Here is a 21,476-nt window from a genome sequence, read left to right on the forward strand (position 1 = left end):
GCACCAGCCTGCGACAATCTAAAGGGCACGAGGGAAACGCTGGGGTGAAGGGTTATTGATTGGTATTTTCTTCTATTGCAGAGCTCTTAAGGGTGGCCTAGGAGGCGAGGCTGCATCTGAACTCTGGGCTGTTCTTTCATTCATTGGGCACTGAGACGCCCGTAGGTCGCGCACCTCGACCCCGAGAGCTGGAATGTTTAAATACGATATTCCAAAACCATATCCCACAGCACCAGATCAACCACTAAAGCTCTGCTCGCCCTCCCATCAGTAACAACTACGAGCCTCACTACAATCAGAGGGAGCAGCTTCAGTAGCCGGACCTCGCCTATGGAGCTCGGTACCTGAAAACCTAATGCTTCAAGATGACACGAACTTATTCAAAAAACAACTTAAACCATGGCTATTTCAACAAACTACAACGAAGGCATCGGTTAACAAAACCCTCAACCCTACAGGTCAAGACGATAAACCTATGCACCAAACAATTCGAACAATTGCATATTTACCATTGCCGAACAGTAACCATGTTGTATTGTTGGGGGCTCGGGTTAAGTTCAATAAACTGTGGTCTCTTTATACCAAAATAAAATTGTCCTGATTTATTGGGGGGGGGGGGATGAGCGAGCGCATGTCCTGACTCCCTGTGTTATGAGAGGCTGAGGCTGAGACCAGGGCCTGCCTGTGCCTATCCTAACCCACCAGGCACCTGGTCTCAGCCTCAGCCCTCCTAATCTCAGGTTATTGCTGCTGCCTTCTCCTCCATTCCCCACTAGGGAGAGGGACCCTCTCTGTCCGTTCTGCCTGCTTTATGATAGGTATAGACTGTATCCCCTCCTCCCCCTGGTGAATAATATCTGGGTACAGTGTGTGACAGGAGCTCGCTGCAGTGTGGTCACCAGGTCTCCCTCTCGCACACAGTTTATAAAACCAGCAGTGTACAGTACAGATTGAGTGTGAGCACTGCCTCACTTCCCTCTCCTCACTTGTAGTCAGCACAGGGCACAGCTGCTGTGTGTGGAGGAGAGAAGTTTGCATTACCTGTGTGTGTGCAGCTTGCATTGTGCTGCCCTAGGGCAGAGTCTGGGTCTGTAGCGTGTATTGTGCTGGGCTAGAGGGGGGCGTGTGTACACACATGTGCGCACCTTGTATGTTATCTTGTTCTAGTAGAAAGATGACAGGGAATGTCAGGGCTCGGGCTCCCCCCCCAGCCTGTGCTGCTCCGTGCATCAGTGAAATGCATGGTCTGAGTTCAGTGAGAAGGAGCCCAATCACTGATTCTCATTAATGCATTGATCCTTCAGCCTGGGCACTGAATGCTGGTGACACTAGCAGCTGCCGTGGCAAACAAGGGTCAATGTAGTAAGCCCTGCATTAATCTTAATGCTTGCACTAAAAAAAAAAATGTAATTCCTGATGCAGTAAGCATGGAGGGGGAAGAGAGCACATGGGGCATAATCCAAGAGGAAGAGGGACGGCACCAGCAGCTTTGCCAAATCACTGGGGAGAGGTCAGGGCAGCAGAAAACATTGCTTATGTGCATTCCACGTGATTTCAAAATTATAATCTGCCAGATTGGAAATGTAACACCTATTGGAGGTGGAATGAGCTAATTTTATTGCAGCTCTGATCAGGGCTTAACACTGGAAATTTAAGGCAAGGGCAGTTAAGCCAGCGCATCCCTTTGCAGGGGAAGGTAAAAGGTAATGCCCTGGTTCGCAGGCGATTTCCATGCGAGGGGCACTAAGCAGGATGCAGTTTTATGTGCACATTTTCTCTGTGCTGCAAAAAATGTGTACAAAGTTGTGGGTCAAACTGTGCCCTGCTGAATGCAGCTTAATAAACTGGCCCCAGAGAATCTGTATCCCAAGGGGGATGTTTGGGTTTTCAGGGATATCCACATAAATACGTAGGAGATTTTTTGCATGCAAATCTCTCTCGTGCGTACTCATTGTGGCTTTTCCTAAAAACTAGGACCAGTTGTGGCTCTTGAGAACCAAGGTTGGACATTTTTCTTTGAGTGGCCGGCGGGGCTAAGTACAGAGCAGGAAACTAAAGGAGTGAGAAGCTGCACGTGCAGAGGGCCTGAGACCCTGGAGTGCCAAGAAGGGGGCACATCCCGCGGCACAGGCTCCACGGCGAAGATGAAGGCACAGTGCAATGTTTGCAGCGAAAAGGGAAGGCCCCCGTGTGCCGCGATCAGCGGGCCTGGCCCTTTGTCCTCACCGTAAACTGAGCGCGTGCACAAGACGCGCTCCGTTCATGGCGTCCCAGGGTCTCCGCTGCTGTTTTCTGCTCCTGGAAGGTCCGCATGGGGTGCCTGGCCCCTTAGTCTTGGACACAAAGGGCTTGGGTCCTGTGGCAATGCCAGTAACAAGGAATGTGTGGGAGGGTGAGAGCAGGACTGTGTAAGAGAGCATGGGGGGGTGTGAGAGCAGGACTGTGAAGAGAGCGTGGGGGATGCTGGAGTGGGGGTTTCAGAGGGAGCCTATATAAGGAGATTGTGAAGGAGTGCGTATGTGTGTGAGATGGTGGGAGCTCGTGTGTATGGGAGGGTGCGAGCCTGAGTGAAGGGATTGTCTATGTGTGAGACAGAGCTGGAGTGAAGGGGCTGCATGAGAGAGACAGAGGGAGCCTGTGTGTGAGAGCAAGGGAGCTTTGTGTGGGTGAGAATGAAAGAGGGCCCTGTATGTGTGAATGTGTGCAAGAGTGAGGGAGCCTATAGCAGGAGGTGTGGATGTGGAAAGGACACGCGTACCGTGAGTTTCCAGCGAAATTATGCTCAAAATATATACATTTCTGTAATTTTTATTTTTTTTTTTTATTTAAACATTTTTATATACCCGCATTAGTTGCGGACAGTATGCCGGTTTACATCAAAAACTGGTTAAGTTTGGAAATTACATTTTAACAGGGGAATCAACTGGGAGGACGGTAACAGAATGGAGAGAAATAACAGTAACAAGAACATTAACGTGAATTAAAAGGTAATTACTTTATATTAGTCAAAACAACCATTTACATGACAATATTTAAGTTGGTGCAAAATTTAAAATTCTGCAGAATTCCCCCAGGAGTAGCTCTACCACATTTTACTAAATCGGCCCGATTATGAGGCATCTGGTGAGTTGGGGCCAGTGACTCAGAGCACAGTGACAGCACTCAATACCAGTCCCATTAATATACTATTGGCATTGGGTGAGATGAGTAACCCCTCTTATAATGATAACAGGATCTCATTCAGCCCCATTAATATACTATTGGCATTGGGTGAGCTGAGTAACCCCTCTTATAATAACAGGATCTCATTCAGTGCCATTAATATACTATTGGCATTGGGTGAGATGAGTAACAGTGCTCCTATAATAACAGGATCTCATTCAGCGCCATTAATATACTATTTGCATTGGGTGAGATGAGTAACCCCTCTTATAATAACAGGATCTCATTCAGGCCCATTAATATACTATTGCCATTGGGTGAGATGAGTAACCCCTCTTATAATGATAACAGGATCTCATTCAGGCCCATTAATATACTATTGCCATTGGGTGAGATGAGTAACCCCTCTTATAATGATAACAGGATCTCATTCAGTGCCATTAATATACTATTGGCATTGGGTGAGATGAGTAACCCCTCTTATAATGATAACAGGATCTCATTCAGTGCCATTAATATACTATTGGCATTGTGTGAAATGAGTAACCCCTCTTATAATGATAACAGGATCTCATTCAGTCCCATTAATATACTATTGGCATTGGGTGAGATGAGTAACCCCTCTTATACTAACAGGATCTCATTCAGTGCCCTTAATATACTATTGGCATTGGGTGAGATGAGTAACAGCGCTCTTATAATAACAGGATCTCATTCAGCCCCATTAATATACTATTGGCATTGGGTGAGATGAGTGACCCCTCTTATAATAACAGGATCTCATTCAGTGCCATTAATATACTATTGGCATTGGGTGAGATGAGTAACCCCTCTTATAATAACAGGATCTCATTCAGTGCCATTAATATACTATTGGCATTGGGTGAGGTGAGTAACCCCTCTTATAACAGGATCTCATTCAGTCCCATTAATATACTATTGGCATTGGGTGAGGTGAGTAACCCTTCTTATAATGATAACAGGATCTCATTCAGGCCCATTAATATACTATTGGCATTGGGTGAGATGAGTGACAGCGCTCTTATAATGATAACAGGATCTCATTCAGTCCCATTAATATACTATTGGCATTGGGTGAGATGAGTAACCCCTCTTATAATGATAACAGGATCTCATTCAGGCCCATTAATGTACTATTGGCATTGGGTGAGATGAGTAACCCCTCCTATAATAACAGGATCTCATTCAGCCCCATTAATATACTATTGGCATTGGGTGAGATGATAACAGCGCTCTTATAATAACAGGATCTCATTCAGTGCCATTAATATACTATTGGCATTGGGTGAGATGAGTAACCCCTCTTATAATAACAGGATCTCATTCAGTGCCATTAATATACTATTGGCATTGGGTGAGATGAGTAACCCCTCTTATAATAACAGGATCTCATTCAGGCCCATTAATATACTATTGGCATTGGGTGAGATGAGTAACCCCTCTTATAATAACAGGATCTCATTCAGCCCCATTAATATACTATTGGCATTGGGTGAGATGAGTAACCCCTCTTATAATAACAGGATCTCATTCAGCCCCATTAATATACTACTGGCATTGGGTGAGGTGATAACAGCGCTCTTATAATGATAACAGGATCTCATTCCGTGCCATTAATATACTATTGGCATTGGGTGAGATGAGTAACCCCTCTTATAATGATAACAGGATCTCATTCAGGCCCATTAATGTACTATTGGCATTGGGTGAGATGATAACAGCGCTCTTATAATAACAGGATCTCATTCAGCCCCATTAATATACTATTGGCATTGGGTGAGATGAGTAACAGCGCTCTTATAATGATAACAGGATCTCATTCAGTCCCATTAATATACTATTGGCATTGGGTGAGATGAGTAACCCCTCTTATAATAACAGGATCTCATTCAGCCCCATTAATATACTATTGGCATTGGGTGAGATGAGTAACCCCTCTTATAATAACAGGATCTCATTCAGTGCCATTAATATACTATTGGCATTGGGTGAGATGAGTAACCCCTCTTATAATGATAACAGGATCTCATTCAGTGCCATTAATATACTATTGGCATTGGGTGAGATGAGTAACCCCTCTTATAATGATAACAGGATCTCATTCAGTGCCATTAATATACTGTTGGCATTGGGTGAGATGAGTAACCCCTCTTATAATAACAGGATCTCATTCAGGCCCATTAATATACTATTGGCATTGGGTGAGATGAGTAACAGCGCTCTTATAATAACAGGATCTCATTCAGTTCCATTAATGTCATTCCCATTCACAACTCTCTCTCAGATGCCCTTGCCTTCTGGAACACATGTCTTGCCAACATCAATGACTTCCTCACCAACATCCACCTCGCTCTAAACTCCTCCAAAACAGAGCTGCTCCTTATCTCTCCTCACCTCCCTCCCAAACCAGCTTTCAACGTCATAACACCCCAACCCACAGTAAGAGACCTTGGGGTTATCATAGATCAACAACTCAATCTCAAAAAACAGATCAACTCCATCCTCAAAGAAGGTTTCTTCAAGCTTCACATCCTGAAGAAACTCAGACCCCTCCTCCACTATCATGACTTCCGCACCGTCGTCCAAGCCACCCTTTCCTCAAAGCTGGACTACTGTAATGCCCTCTTCCTTGGCCTACCCTCCTCCACCACCAAGCCCTTACAAATGCTCCAGAATGCCATCGCCAGGGTCATCACCAACTCAAGGAAAGCTGATCACATTACCCCAATACTCAAAGAACTCCACTGGCTCCCCATCGCATCCCGAATTCTCTTCAAAATTCTAACCATAGTGCACAAGTCCATCCACTCGCACAATTCCAATTGGTTGGATGAACCCTTTCATCCTATACGCACTGAACGACCCACTCGCACTGTCAACAAAGGCACCCTCTCCATTCCCCCTTTGAAAAAAGCCCACCTCTCCTCTACTAGGGACCGTGCACTATCCATTGCAGGCCCTAAACAATGGAACACCCTCCCTACCACTCTCAGGCTAGAGCCATGTTACGCCAAGTTCAGAAAAAAACTTAAAACATGGCTCTTCCGACAAGCCTACCCTGATTAAGTACACCGACTTCTGCAAGTATCTTGCCTACGCCTTGTATATTCCTGTAAATAGTCCGTTGCAGTTTTTATTTATTGCTTTAATTCCTCCACCTCCTGCTCTTTGTATACTCCTCCTTGTTCGCCCTCCCTGTTCATTGTAATTTCTACCTTTAAAGTTACATTGTAAACCGGTATGATGTATGCATACTAATACCGGTATATAAAAGTTTTTAAATAAATAAATAAATAATATACTATTGGCATTGGGTGAGATGAGTAACCCCTCTTATAATGATAACAGGATCTCATTCAGTCCCATTAATATACTATTGGCATTGGGTGAGATGAGTAACCTCTCTTATAATGATAACAGGATCTCATTCAGTCCCATTAATATACTATTGGCATTGGGTGAGATGAGTAACCTCTCTTATAATGATAACAGGATCTCATTCAGTCCCATTAATATACTATTGGCATTGGGTGAGATGAGTAACAGCGCTCTTATAATGATAACAGGATCTCATTCAGTGCCATTAATATACTATTGGCATTGGGTGAGATGAGTAACCCCTCTTATAATAACAGGATCTCATTCAGTCCCATTAATATACTATTGGCATTGGGTGAGATGAGTAACCCCTCTTATAATGATAACAGGATCTCATTCAGTGCCATTAATATACTATTGGCATTGGGTGAGATGAGTAACCTCTCTTATAATGATAACAGGATCTCATTCAGTCCCATTAATATACTATTGGCATTGGGTGAGATGAGTAACCTCTCTTATAATGATAACAGGATCTCATTCAGTCCCATTAATATACTATTGGCATTGGGTGAGATGAGTAACAGCGCTCTTATAATGATAACAGGATCTCATTCAGTGCCATTAATATACTATTGGCATTGGGTGAGATGAGTAACCCCTCTTATAATAACAGGATCTCATTCAGTCCCATTAATATACTATTGACATTGGGTGAGATGAGTAACCCCTCTTATAATGATAACAGGATCTCATTCTGTGCCATTAATATACTATTGGCATTGGGTGAGATGAGTAACCTCTCTTATAATGATAACAGGATCTCATTCAGTCCCATTAATATACTATTGGCATTGGGTGAGATGAGTAACCCCTCTTATAATAACAGGATCTCATTCAGTGCCATTAATATACTATTGGCATTGGGTGAGATGAGTAACCCCTCTTATAATAACAGGATCTCATTCAGTCCCATTAATATACTATTGGCATTGGGTGAGATGAGTAACCCCTCTTCTAATGATAACAGGATCTCATTCAGTCCCATTAATATACTATTGGCATTGGGTGAGATGATTAACAGCGCTCTTATACTGATAACAGGATCTCATTCAGTGCCATTAATATACTATTGGCATTGGGTGAGATGAGTAACCCCTCTTATAATAACAGGATCTCATTCAGTGCCCATTAATATACTATTGGCATTGGGTGAGATGATTAACAGCGCTCTTATACTGATAACAGGATCTCATTCAGTGCCATTAATATACTATTGGCATTGGGTGAGATGAGTAACCCCTCTTATAATAGGATCTCATTCAGTGCCCATTAATATACTATTGGCATTGGGTGAGATGATTAACAGCGCTCTTATACTGATAACAGGATCTCATTCAGTGCCATTAATATACTATTGGCATTGGGTGAGATGAGTAACCCCTCTTATAATAACAGGATCTCATTCAGTGCCCATTAATATACTATTGGCATTGGGTGAGATGAGTAACCCCTCTTATAATAACAGGATCTCATTCAGCCCCATTAATATACTATTGGCATTGGGTGAGATGATTAACAGCGCTCTTATACTGATAACAGGATCTCATTCAGTGCCATTAATATACTATTGGCATTGGGTGAGATGAGTAACCCCTCTTATAATAACAGGATCTCATTCAGTGCCCATTAATATACTATTGGCATTGGGTGAGATGAGTGACCCCTCTTATCATAACAGGATCTCATTCAGCCCCATTAATATACTATTGGCATTGGGTGAGATGAGTAACCCCTCTTATAATAACAGGATCTCATTCAGCCCCATTAATATACTATTGGCATTGGGTGAGATGATTAACAGCGCTCTTATACTGATAACAGGATCTCATTCAGTGCCATTAATATACTATTGGCATTGGGTGAGATGAGTAACCCCTCTTATAATAACAGGATCTCATTCAGTGCCATTAATGTACTATTGGCATTGGGTGAGATGAGTAACCCCTCTTATAATAACAGGATCTCATTCAGTGCCATTAATATACTATTGGCATTGGGTGAGATGAGTAACCCCTCTTATAATGATAACAGGATCTCATTCAGTGCCATTAATATACTATTGGCATTGGGTGAGATGAGTAACCCCTCTTATAATAACAGGATCTCATTCAGTGCCATTAATATACTATTGGCATTGGGTGAGATGAGTAACCCCTCTTATAATAACAGGATCTCATTCAGTCCCATTAATATACTATTGGCATTGGGTGAGATGAGTAACCCCTCTTATAATGATAACAGGATCTCATTCAGTGCCATTAATGTACTATTGGCATTGGGTGAGATGAGTAACCCCTCTTATAATAACAGGATCTCATTCAGTGCCATTAATATACTATTGGCATTGGGTGAGATGAGTAACCCCTCTTATAATGATAACAGGATCTCATTCAGTGCCATTAATATACTATTGGCATTGGGTGAGATGAGTAACCCCTCTTATAATGATAACAGGATCTCATTCAGTGCCATTAATATACTATTGGCATTGGGTGAGATGAGTAACCCCTCTTATAATAACAGGATCTCATTCAGTGCCATTAATATACTATTGGCATTGGGTGAGATGAGTAACCCCTCTTATAATAACAGGATCTCATTCAGTCCCATTAATATACTATTGGCATTGGGTGAGATGAGTAACCCCTCTTATAATAACAGGATCTCATTCAGTGCCATTAATATACTATTGGCATTGGGTGAGATGAGTAACCCCTCTTATAATGATAACAGGATCTCATTCAGTCCCATTAATATACTATTGGCATTGGGTGAGATGAGTAACAGCGCTCTTATAATAACAGGATCTCATTCAGTCCCATTAATATACTATTGGCATTGGGTGAGATGAGTAACAGTGCTCTTATAATGATAACAGGATCTCATTCAGTGCCATTAATGTACTATTGGCATTGGGTGAGATGAGTAACCCCTCTTATACTGATAACAGGATCTCATTCAGTGCCATTAATATACTATTGGCATTGGGTGAGATGAGTAACCCCTCTTATAATGATAACAGGATCTCATTCAGTGCCATTAATATACTATTGGCATTGGGTGAGATGAGTAACCCCTCTTATAATGATAACAGGATCTCATTCAGTCCCATTAATATACTATTGGCATTGGGTGAGATGAGTAACCCCTCTTATAATGATAACAGGATCTCATTCAGTGCCATTAATATACTATTGGCATTGGGTGAGATGAGTAACCCCTCTTATAATAACAGGATCTCATTCAGTCCCATTAATATACTATTGGCATTGGGTGAGATGAGTAACTCCTCTTATAATAACAGGATCTCATTCAGTGCCATTAATATACTATTGGCATTGGGTGAGATGAGTAACTCCTCTTATAATAACAGGATCTCATTCAGTGCCATTAATGTACTATTGGCATTGGGTGAGATGAGTAACTCCTCTTATAATAACAGGATCTCATTCAGTCCCATTAATATACTATTGGCATTGGGTGAGATGAGTAACTCCTCTTATAATAACAGGATCTCATTCAGTGCCATTAATGTACTATTGGCATTGGGTGAGATGAGTAACCCCTCTTATAATGATAACAGGATCTCATTCAGTGCCATTAATATACTATTGGCATTGGGTGAGATGAGTAACTCCTCTTATAATAACAGGATCTCATTCAGTGCCATTAATGTACTATTGGCATTGGGTGAGATGAGTAACCCCTCTTATAATGATAACAGGATCTCATTCAGTGCCATTAATATACTATTGGCATTGGGTGAGATGAGTAACCCCTCTTATAATAACAGGATCTCATTCAGTCCCATTAATATACTATTGGCATTGGGTGAGATGAGTAACTCCTCTTATAATAACAGGATCTCATTCAGGCCCATTAATGTACTATTGGCATTGGGTGAGATGAGTAACCCCTCTTATAATAACAGGATCTCATTCAGTGCCATTAATGTACTATTGGCATTGGGTGAGATGAGTAACCCCTCTTATAATAACAGGATCTCATTCAGTGCCATTAATGTACTATTGGCATTGGGTGAGGGAAAATCCAAAGATAATTTAGCAGATTTTGCTGCTTTTAATCTTGAGTAAATATTCAGTTACCTGTTATAAGGTCTAAAATACAGCAAATCTGATTCTGGGCCGACGCAATATTTAAATTAGGGGTCGCGTTAGAAAGGATGCGCTAGGACCCTTAGCGCATCTTTGCTAACGCGAACCCAGACGGGGTTTTCGTGACCGCCGTACTCCGGTCCCGAAACCCGACGCCGATAAACCCGGCATTGGTTTTAAACCAGCGCCAGCCTTAGCCCCCATTGCTCCTTCCGTGCTAAGCGGCTTTTCCCGGCAGGGCGGACGCTGCCCGCTCTCGGAGCGCACGGCCGAGCTCTCGGTCACCGACCCGAAGCTACAGCTCCACCATGGCTGTGAGGGCGAGACAGGCAGGGTGGGAGCCTATCACAGGAGAGCCCTGCTGCAGCCCCGCCCTTTTCTGCTGCTGCGATTGGACGGCAGGGGGCGAGGAGGCGGGGCGGGCAAACGTTGGAGGGAAGTTTCAATCTCATATAGAGTGGCGCCATCTCGTGGTATTTTGTAGATTGCAGCTCTGCGTTTCCAAGCAGATCTGTCCTTTCTGGACCATTAGCGCCATCTCGTGGTATTTTGTAGATTGCAGCTCTGTGCGTCCCAGCAGATCTGTCCTTTCTGGACCATTTAGTGCCATTTTCTGGTCCTGCTGGAAAACGCATTGTCAGTTTCCCAATGGTGGGAGAAAACAATAAAAGCAAGAAGCACAGAGAACACAGATTTCCGGCAAGAATATAAAGGAAATGCATAAAACATTACATAAAAAAGCGTGTATTGCATATTGTGCATACCAGAAACCATTGGTACAGGCGGAAACAACGTCTGAAGAGATACAGCTCAAAATTGTGTAATTCTGTAATTAATCCGTAGGAAAAGATGCACCGTGGAAGGCGGCACTGGCGTGAATAAAAACCAAGACCACACAGCCACTTAGTAATTTCAAAGAAGCCCAAGATCGACCGAAAAGCTGCTGCGAGCAGGGAGGCCACTGTCATTTAAAGGGAAGAGAGGCAGAGGAAGCCACCAAAAGAAAGTGGCCAATCATGGAGGAGTCACGTGAAATAAATCCGCCAATACTGACAGAGACAGAAAACCTATGAGGGGGAGCATAAAGCGACCTGATAGGAAACTTAAAGATATGAAATGCATGAAAGCGGACCTGAAAGAGAACTCAAGGATCTGATTATGGGGTAAAGATGGACCTGAAAGAGAACTCAAGGATCTGATTATGGGGTAAAGATGGACCTGAAAGAGAACTCAAGGATAATGAACTGTTTAACACAGACTTAAAATAGAATTTAAATACGAGACTTTGTGGACCTGAAAGAGAACTAAAGCATAATGAGATATTTGAAAACGAAACCTGAAAAAGGTCCGATTAAGAAAACGTAAAGGGGGAGAGTGAGCTTTAGGAATTCGGAAAGACGCGCCCCATGCGCTACATTAGTTAAAAGCAGTGCGCTTTAGAGATCGCGGGGTAAGAAAGCCAAATATTCATAAAAAGGATATAGAATACATCCCAAAAGCAGATGGCAAAAACGTGTGAATGCCATAAACCTCTCAGTTGCTCCGGTTGCCTATTTATAATTTTTCTACTCTATATCAAGTTTCCGAAGCCATGGTAACTTTTCGCCGGTTTATCGCATTCACACGTTTTTGCCGTCTGCTTTTGGGACGTATTCTATATCCGTTTTATGAATGTTTAGTTTCCTAGCCCGCGAATACATAGTTAGATGGACGATCTCTAATACACATTGCTTTAAGCGTCTTTTTGGATCCTTAAATCCTCTTTTTGGCTCACGCGCCCATTTACGTTTTCTTAATCAGATTTCTTTCAGGTCTGTTTTTTATTATCTCCCAACCTTAAGTTATCTTTCAGGTCCGCTTTAGACAGCTCCTATCCTTATATTCTATTTCAAGTTCGTCTTAAGTTGCCAATTGTCCTTAAGTTCTCTTTCAGGTCCGCATTCTCCTATCTCCTAGCTTTAAGTTCTCTTTCACGTCCGCTTTGACAGCTCATATCCTTATATTCCTTTCACGTCCTTAAGCATCCAATTGTCCTTAAGTTCTCTTCCAGGTCCGTCCATCCATGTCATGCTCTTCAGATTCCCGGTCATAGATCCCCCCCCCCCCCCTTTGTCAGTATTGGTAGTTTTAGATCATGTGACTCCTCCGTGATTGGCCACTCTGCGAGTCTTCCCTTTAAATTACACTGGGGTCCTTCCTCTCGGCAGCTCCCGCTGGATCTCGGCTCTCTCTGAAATTAGTAAATGGTCTGTGCTCTTGGTTTATTCCCCCGTGCATCCGTTCCTACGGATTCATTGCAGACTCGCACAATGCTGAGCAGTCTCTCTCCAGCCCTTCTTTCCGGTAGGTACAAGATTCCTTTGGAAAGCTGCAGTACTTGCGCCTTTTTTTTTTCCAATCTCATTGGCTGCTTCCACAGTCACTTACTTTGTCTGTGAGATGAGCTCTGCGTTTCCCAGCAGATCTGTCCTTTCTGGACCATTTAGCGCCATCTCGTGGTATTTTGTAGATTTGCAGCTCTGCGTTTCCCAGCAGATCTGTCCTTTCTGGACCATTTAGCGCCATCTCGTGGTATTTTTTTAGATTGCAGCTCTGTGTTTCCCAGCAGATCTGCCCTTTCTGGACCATTTAGCGCCTTCTTGTGGTCCTGCAGCAAAACGCATTCTGAGTTTCCCAATGGGGGGAGAAAACAATAAAAGCAAGAAGCACAGAGAACACAGATTTCTGGCAAGCACATAAGGGAAATGCATAAAACATTACATAAAAAAGCGTGTATTGCATATTGTGCATACCAGAAACCATTGGTACAGGCGGAAACAACGTCTGAAGAGATACAGCTCAAAATTGTGTAATTCTGTAATTAATCCGTAGGAAAAGATGCACCGTGGAAGGCGGCACTGGCGTGAATAAAAACCAAGACCACACAGCCACTTAGTAATTTCAAAGAAGCCCAAGATCGACCGAAAAGCTGCTGCGAGCAGGGAGGCCACTGTCATTTAAAGGGAAGAGAGGCAGAGGAAGCCACCAAAAGAAAGTGGCCAATCATGGAGGAGTCACGTGAAATAAATCCGCCAATACTGACAGAGACAGAAAATCTATGACTGGAAGCCATAAGCGACCTGATAGGAAAATTAAAGATATGAAATGCATGAAGCGGACCTGAAAGAGAACTCAAGGATCTGATTATGGGGTAGGGATGGACCTGAAAGAGAACTCAAGGATAATGAGCTGTTTAACACAGGCATAAAAAAGGATTTAAATCCGAAGCTTGGTGGACCTGAAAGAGAACTAAAGCATAATGAGATATTTGAAAACGAGACCTGAAAATGGTCCGATTAAGAAAACGTAAAGGGGCAGAGTGAGCTTTAGGAGTTCGGAAAGACGCGCCCCATGCGCTACATTAGTTAAAAGCAGTGCGCTTTAGAGATCGCGGGGTAAGAAAGCCAAATATTCATAAAAAGGATATGGAATACATCCCAAAAACAGATGGCAAAAACGTGTGAATGCCATAAACCTCTCTGTTGCTCCGGTTGCCTATTTATAATTTTTCTACTCTATATCAAGTTTCCGAAGCCATGGGAACTTTTCGCCGGTTTATCGCTTTCACACGTTTTTGCCGTCTGCTTTTGGGACGTATTCTATATCCGTTTTATGAATGTTTAGTTTCCTACCCCGCGAATACATAGTTAGATGGACGATCTCTAATACACATTGCTTTAAGCGTCTTTTTGAATCCTTAAATCCTCTTTTTGGCTCACGCGCCCATTTACATTTTCTTCATCAGATTTCTTTCAGGTCTGTTTTTTATTATCTCCTAGGCTTAAGTTCTCTTTCAGGTCCGCTTGAGACAGCTCCTATCCTTATATTCTATTTCAAGTTCGTCTTAAGTTGCCAATAGTCCTTAAGTTCTCTTTCAGGTCCGCTTAGACAGCTCCTATCCTTATATTCCTTTCAAGTCCTTAAACAGTCAATTGTCCTTAGGTTCTCTTTCAGGTCCGTCCATCCATGTCATAGTCTTGAGACTTCCGTTCTTAGGTTCCCCCCCCCCCCTTTGTCACTATTGGTGGGTTTACATCATGTGACTCCTCCGTGATTGGCCACTCTGCGAGTCTTCCCTTTAAATTACACTGGGGTCCTTCCTCTCGGCAGCTCCCGCTGGATCTCGGGTCTCTCTGAAATTAGTAAATGGTCTGTGCTCTTGGTTTTATTCCCCCGTGCATCTGTTCCTACGGATTCATTGCAGACTCGCACAATGCTGAGCAGTCTCTCTCCAGCCCTTCTTTCCGGTAGGTACAAGATTCCTTTGGAAAGCTGCAGTACTTGCGCCTTTTTTTTTTTACAAACCTCATTGGCTGCTTCCACAGTCGCTTACTTTGTCTGTGAGATGAGCTCTGCGTTTCCCAGCAGATCTGTCCTTTCTGGACCATTTAGCGCCATCTCGTGGTATTTTTTTAGATTGCAGCTCTGTGTTTCCCAATGGGGGGAGAAAACACTAAAAGCAAGAAGCTCAGAGAACACAGATTTCTGGCAAGCACATAAGGGAAATGCATAAAACGTTACATAAAAAAGCGTGTATTGCATATTGTGCATACCAGAAACCATTGGTACAGGCGGAAACAACGTCTGAAGAGATACAGCTCAAAATTGTGTAATTCTGGAATTAATCCGTAGGAAAAGATGCACCGTGGAAGGCTGCACTGGCGTGAATAAAAACCAAGACCACACAGCCACTTAGTAATTTCAAAGAAGCCCAAGATCGACCGAAAAGCTGCTGCGAGCAGGGAGGCCACTGTCATTTAAAGGGAAGAGAGGCAGAGGAAGCCACCAAAAGAAAGTGGCCAATCATGGAGGAGTCACGTGAAATAAATCCGCCAATACTGACAGAGACAGAAAACCTATGAGGGGGAGCAAAAAGCGACCTGATAGGAAACTTAAAGATATGAAATGCATGAAGCGGACCTGAAAGAGAACTAAAGGATCTGATTATGGGGTAAAGATGGACCTGAAAGTGATCACAAGGATAATGAACTGTTTAACACAGACATAAAATAGAATTTAAATCCGAGGCTTGGTGGACCTGAAAGAGAACTAAAGCATAATGAGATATTTGAAAACGAGACCTGAAAAAGGTCCGATTAAGAAAAAGTAAAGGGGGAGAGTGAGATTTAGGACTTCGGAAAGACGCGCCCCATGCGCTACATTAGTTAAAAGCAGTGCGCTTTAGAGATCGCGGGGTAAGAAAGCCAAATATTCATGAAAAGGATATGGAATACATCCCAAAAGCAGACGGCAAAAACGTGTGAATGCCATAAACCTCTCTGTTGCTCCGGTTGCCTATTTATAATTTTTCTACTCTATATCAAGTTTCCGAAGCCATTGGACACCGGTTTATCGCTTTCACACGTTTTTGCCGTCTGCTTTTGGGACGTATTCTATATCCGTTTTATGAATGTTTAGTTTCCTAGCCCGCGAATACATAGTTAGATGGACAATCTCTAATGTCCATTGCTTTAAGCGTCTTTTTGAATCCTTAAATCTTCTTTTTGGCTCACGCGCCCATTTACGTTTTCTTCATCAGATTTCTTTCAGGTTTGTTTTTTTATTATCTCCTAGCTTCAAGTTCTCTTTCAGCTCCGCAAAAGACAGCTCCTATCCTTATATTCTATTTCAAGTTCGTCTTAAGTCGCTAATTGTCCGTAAGTTCTCTTTCAGGTCCGTTTTCTCCTATCTCCTAGCATTAAGTTCTCTTTCAGGTCCGCTTAGACAGCTCATATCCTTATATTCCTTTCACGTCCTTAAGCAGCCAAACGTCCTTAGGTTCTCTTTCAGGTCCGTCTAACAATGTCACGGTCTTGAGACTTCCGTTCATAGTTTTTTTTCCCCCCTCTTTGTCAGTATTGGTGGGTTTACATCATGTGACTCCTCCCTGATTGGCCACTCTGCGAGTCTTCCCTTTAAATTACACTGGGGTCCTTCCTCTCGGCAGCTCCCGCTGGATCTCGGCTCTCTCTGAAATTAGTAAATGGTCTGTGCTCTTGGTTTTATTCCCCCGTGCATCCGTTCCTACGGATTCATTGCAGACTCGCACAATGGTGAGCAGTCTCTCTCCAGCCCTTCTTTCCGGTAGGTACAAGATTCCTTTGCAAAGCTGCAGTTTTGCGCCTTTTTTTTTTTACAAACCTCATTGGCTGCTTCCACAGTCGCTTACTTTGTCTGTGAGATGAGCTCTGTGTTTCCCGGCAGATCTGTCCTTTCTGCACCATTTAGCGCCATCTCGTGGTATTTTGTAGATTGCAGCTCTGTGTTTCCCAGCAGATCTGTCCTTTCTGGACCATTTAGCGCCATCTCGTGGTATTTATTTAGATTGCAGCTCTGTGTTTCCCAGCAGATCTGTCCTTTCTGGACCATTTAGCGCCTTCTCGTGGTCCTGCAGCAAAACGCATTCTGAGTTTCCCAATGGGGGGAGAAAACAATAAAAGCAAGAAGCTCAGAGAACACAGATTTCTGGCAAGCACATAAGGGAAATGCATAAAACGTTACATAAAAAAGCGTGTATTGCATATTGTGCATACCAGAAACCATTGGTACAGGCGGAAACAACGTCTGAAGAGATACAGCTCAAAATTGTGTAATTCTGGAATTAATCCGTAGGAAAAGATGCACCGTGGAAGGCTGCACTGGCGTGAATAAAAACCAAGACCACACAGCCACTTAGTAATTTCAAAGAAGCTCGAGATCGACCGAAAAGCTGCTGCGAGCAGGGAGGTCACTGTCATTTAAAGGGAAGAGAGGCAGAGGAAGCCACCAAAAGAAAGTGGCCAATCATGGAGAAGTCACGTGAAATAAATCCGCCAATACTGACAGAAACAGAAAACCTATGAGGGGGGGAGCCAAGCGACCTGATAGGAAACTTAAAGATATGAAATGCATGAATGCGGACCTGAAAGAGAACTAAACGATCTGATTATGGGGTAAAATGGACCTGAAAGAGATCACAAGGATAATGAACTGTTTAACACAGACATAAAATAGAATTTAAAGCCGAGGCTTGGTGGACCTGAAAGAGAACTAAAGCATAATGAGATATTTGAAAACGAGACCTGAAAAAGGACCGATTAAGAAAACGTAAAGGGGGAGAGTGAGCTTTAGGACTTCGGAAAGACGCGCCCCATGCGCTACATTAGTTAAAAGCAGTGCGCTTTAGAGATCGCGGGGTAAGAAAGCTAAATATTCATAAAAAGGATATGGAATACGTCCCAAAAGCAGACGGCAAAAACGTGTGAAAGCGATAAACCGGTGTCCAACGCCTTCGGAAACTTCATAAATAGTATAAAAATTATAAATAGGCAACCGGAGCAACAGAGAGGTTTATGGCATTCACACGTTTTTGCCGTCTGCTTTTGGGACGTATTCTATATCCGTTTTATGAATGTTTAGTTTCCTAGCCCGCGAATACATAGTTAGATGGACGATCTCTAATGCACATTGCTTTAAGCGTCTTTTTGAATCCTTAAATCTTCTTTTTGGCTCACGCGCCCATTTACGTTTTCTTCATCAGATTTCTTTCAGGTCTGTTTTTTTATTATCTCCTAGCTTCAAGTTCTCTTTCAGCTCCGCATTCTCCTATCTCCTAGCATTAAGTTCTCTTTCAGGTCCGCTTAGACAGCTCATGTCCTTATATTCCTTTCACGTCCTTAAGCAGCCAATTGTCCTTAGGTTCTCTTTCAGGTCCGTCCATCTATGTCATAGTCTTGAGACTTCCGTTCTTAGGTTCCCCCCCCCCTTTGTCACTATTGGTGGGTTTACATCATGTGACTCCTCCGTGATTGGCCACTCTGCGAGTCTTCCCTTTAAATTACACTGGGGTCCTTCCTCTCGGCAGCTCCCTCTGGATCTCGGGTCTCTCTGAAATTAGTAAATGGTCTGTGCTCTTGGTTTATTCCCCCGTGCATCCGTTCCTACGGATTCATTGCAGACTCGCACAATGCTGAGCAGTCTCTCTCCAGCCCTTCTTTCCGGTAGGTGCAAGATTCCTTTGCAAAGCTGCAGTTCTTGCGCCTTTTTTTTACAAACCCCATTGGCTGCTTGCACAGTCACTTGCTTTGTCTGTGAGATGAGCTCTGTTATTAGCTGTCACTCACTGTCAGGACTCAGCAATGCCAGCGATCCCATGGGTCTGATCCCACTGACCCCATTACTGAATGAGCTATTGAAAGGCAGTTTCTGATTTGGTTATTTCACTCCAGGGCTTCCCATCACCCACAGCCCTATTGGCCCCCTGTGTGCTCGCTACGATTCTGGTTTTAGCTCTGCAGGGACAGTTTTTTCTTCTCTGCAGATGGTGGAAGGAAACGTCTGTGTGAGTAGAATCTAAATTATGGTAAACAGCGCCTCCCTGTGGCAGAGACCTTCTCCCGCTGTCATGGCTGAGGTTGGCGGGTGCTGGGTGGGAAATGTTTCTGTATTGCAAAGGTCTCTAGATGGAACCTTACAGGGGGCACTGATTGATGCCCTCATCCCTGCTGGGTTTCCTGTGCAGAAATGGGGTCCAGAACCCACCCTGGGGGGATGTACGGATACATTTAGGTTACCTGTCCCGAGGGACCCCTGAAATAAACAATTCCTAAGAAACAAGTTTTACTATTTCTATTTTCACCAAAAGAAAAGGATTTGGAATTGCAATCAACAATAATAAATATTCAAGTTCTTTCAACAGTTATCTGTGAAACAATTTCAAGAGATTTATTTTTCTTCTTTTACATTAATCAATGACACAACTATCTGGAATGTCAATGTTTTGTTTTTTTTAATCTTTATGCAATTTTACATAATTTAACAAGACAGCTCTTGATAGGAAATACAGAAATATCATTATTTCACAATAGGTCAATAATTTTCACAAATCAAATCATTTCCGTCCTGAATCTAGCCCTCAAATGGAGGGGGTAGGAGATACACTACAGAAGGAGATTTGCAGATAGCAATATCAAGGAAATACAGACTGCATCAGTAGCTTTTACAAAGATTATTACATATTTCAGTAACTACATTCGTTGTCTCTGGATTCCGTGGAGCTTGGGAGTACTTTCCCTGCCAAGAATTGAGACAGATGTGGGGGGTCATAAAACACATAGGAATTACCTTTGTGCTTAACTAGGCACTTACAACTGGGGGGGGCTTTTTTCCTGAAGTTTCCCTGTAATACCTATGGTCTCGTGAGGAGAAAAGCCTTTCTCTCCTTCTGTGTCTCCCGTGCAACATCCGGGAACCCCCTGACATTGCATCCCAAAAATAACAAAGCTCCAATAACTTCTCTCTCTCGATCTGGTTCTGAAGTGAAGCGGACAATCAAAGTTGCAGGTCTTGCAAGCTCAGTATCAGAAGTCTCTAGGAACGCCTCCGATCGTCCAGGTCCTTCAAGCCTTGAGAGTTGGTGGAACCAGGAAGCCTCAGAGCTCATCAGCTCCGGCGTTTCATCTGCCGATCCAGGTCAGAGGGCTTCAGTGGCCGGTTCTTCTCTTTCCTGCCCTGCTCTTACCTCACATCCAGCCCAGCCTGCAGTGTCACAGGGCGCTGGTGAGTTTTGGTTAGGGCGCTGATGCTATCAGTGGATTATTCCCAGCACCCTCCCTGTTAATGTCTTGTTTTTGCCCTCTAATGAATTTTTGCTCTCCGGGACAGCAGTCGGTGCCGTCAGTCAGGGTCTGCTTTCTGGGAGACCTTGTGGCCCTCTTCTTTCCGTGGCGGGTGTGACAGATGCCTCGGATGCTGTGGCTCCTTGTGTGACCAGCGCAGTCGGGGTGGGTGGAGGTAATTCTGAGTCCGTCCCGGTTGTTGGCAAGGTTGAGGAGGGAGTGGGAAACACAAACGACACGGCAGTTATAGGAGGTCTAGTTCCTCCGACTCCAGTTCCTCGTACACTTCGTCTTCCTCCTCTTCGTCTGCTCGTCGAGCGGATTCTCTAGGTCAGTCTTCCCACGTGGAACCCCCTTTTGCATGAATGATTATTTCTCCTCTAGCGGTGGTTCCAAAAAAGGAGTTTGGAAAGTATCGTTTAATTCATAATTTGGTTTTGGTATTTACTGTCAGGGTGCAGCAGGGTGCGCAGCAGCTTGGCCGGATAACTGGGTTTTAGCGGTTTCGAGCGGGAAGATCACCTTCTTAGAGCTTTTTCCCATACTGGGTTGCGCTGGTCATCTGGGAGGAGCGTTTACAAAATAAGAGGCTGGGATTTTGGGGCAATATCTTGGGAGTTGTCCACGTTATCAACAGTTTGTCAGCCAAATGTGTTCTGGTAGCCGATTTGCTGCGCAAATTTCTCTTATGTTGCTTGCAGCTAAATGCAATGATTTCTGCGAGGCCTGTTCCCGGGGTGGATAACAAATTAGCTGACTCTCTCTCTCGTTTTAAGTGGGAGCAGTTTTGGAAGCTGGAGCCGAACGCGGACTCGGAAGGCGCTGTCGACCCGGATTTCCTTTGGAGCTACGGAGTCCTGAAGCTTGGCATTTGTTGAGGTCATCGGTGGTGGCAGGTCAATCCAGTACCGAGCGGTAGGAAGAGCAGCGCTAGTGCCCGGCGCACCCACGGTTGCCGCACGCACAGTGCAGCTCACCTACCGCTCAATCCTGTATGTAAATAGCTTGCAAATGCAAGCTGCGTCTAAGAAGCGTCCATGAAGCGTTAGGCCCGTGCAACCCATTTTACTGTCTGGAGCACCTACACAGTAACCTGGGTGCGCGGGCCCAACGCTTCACGGCCGCGCTGGTACCTGTCATTTGAAATGACAGGTACCAGGAA

General features: G+C 43.7%; 1 long non-coding RNA gene across 1 annotated transcript in view; it reads left to right on the top strand.

The window, feature by feature from the left end:
• The window catches only part of LOC115080124, a 7,544-nt gene extending 6,959 nt beyond the window's left edge, over positions 1-585 (top strand). The window contains exon 3 of the long non-coding RNA XR_003853522.1: positions 82-585. This is a non-coding gene — a long non-coding RNA (uncharacterized LOC115080124). The remainder of the gene's footprint in view (positions 1-81) is intronic.
• The last annotated feature ends 20,891 nt before the right edge of the window (positions 586-21,476 follow it).

The sequence above is a fragment of the Rhinatrema bivittatum genome, chromosome 19 (assembly GCF_901001135.1).
Source record: "Rhinatrema bivittatum chromosome 19, aRhiBiv1.1, whole genome shotgun sequence".
NCBI lineage: Eukaryota > Metazoa > Chordata > Amphibia > Gymnophiona > Rhinatrematidae > Rhinatrema > Rhinatrema bivittatum.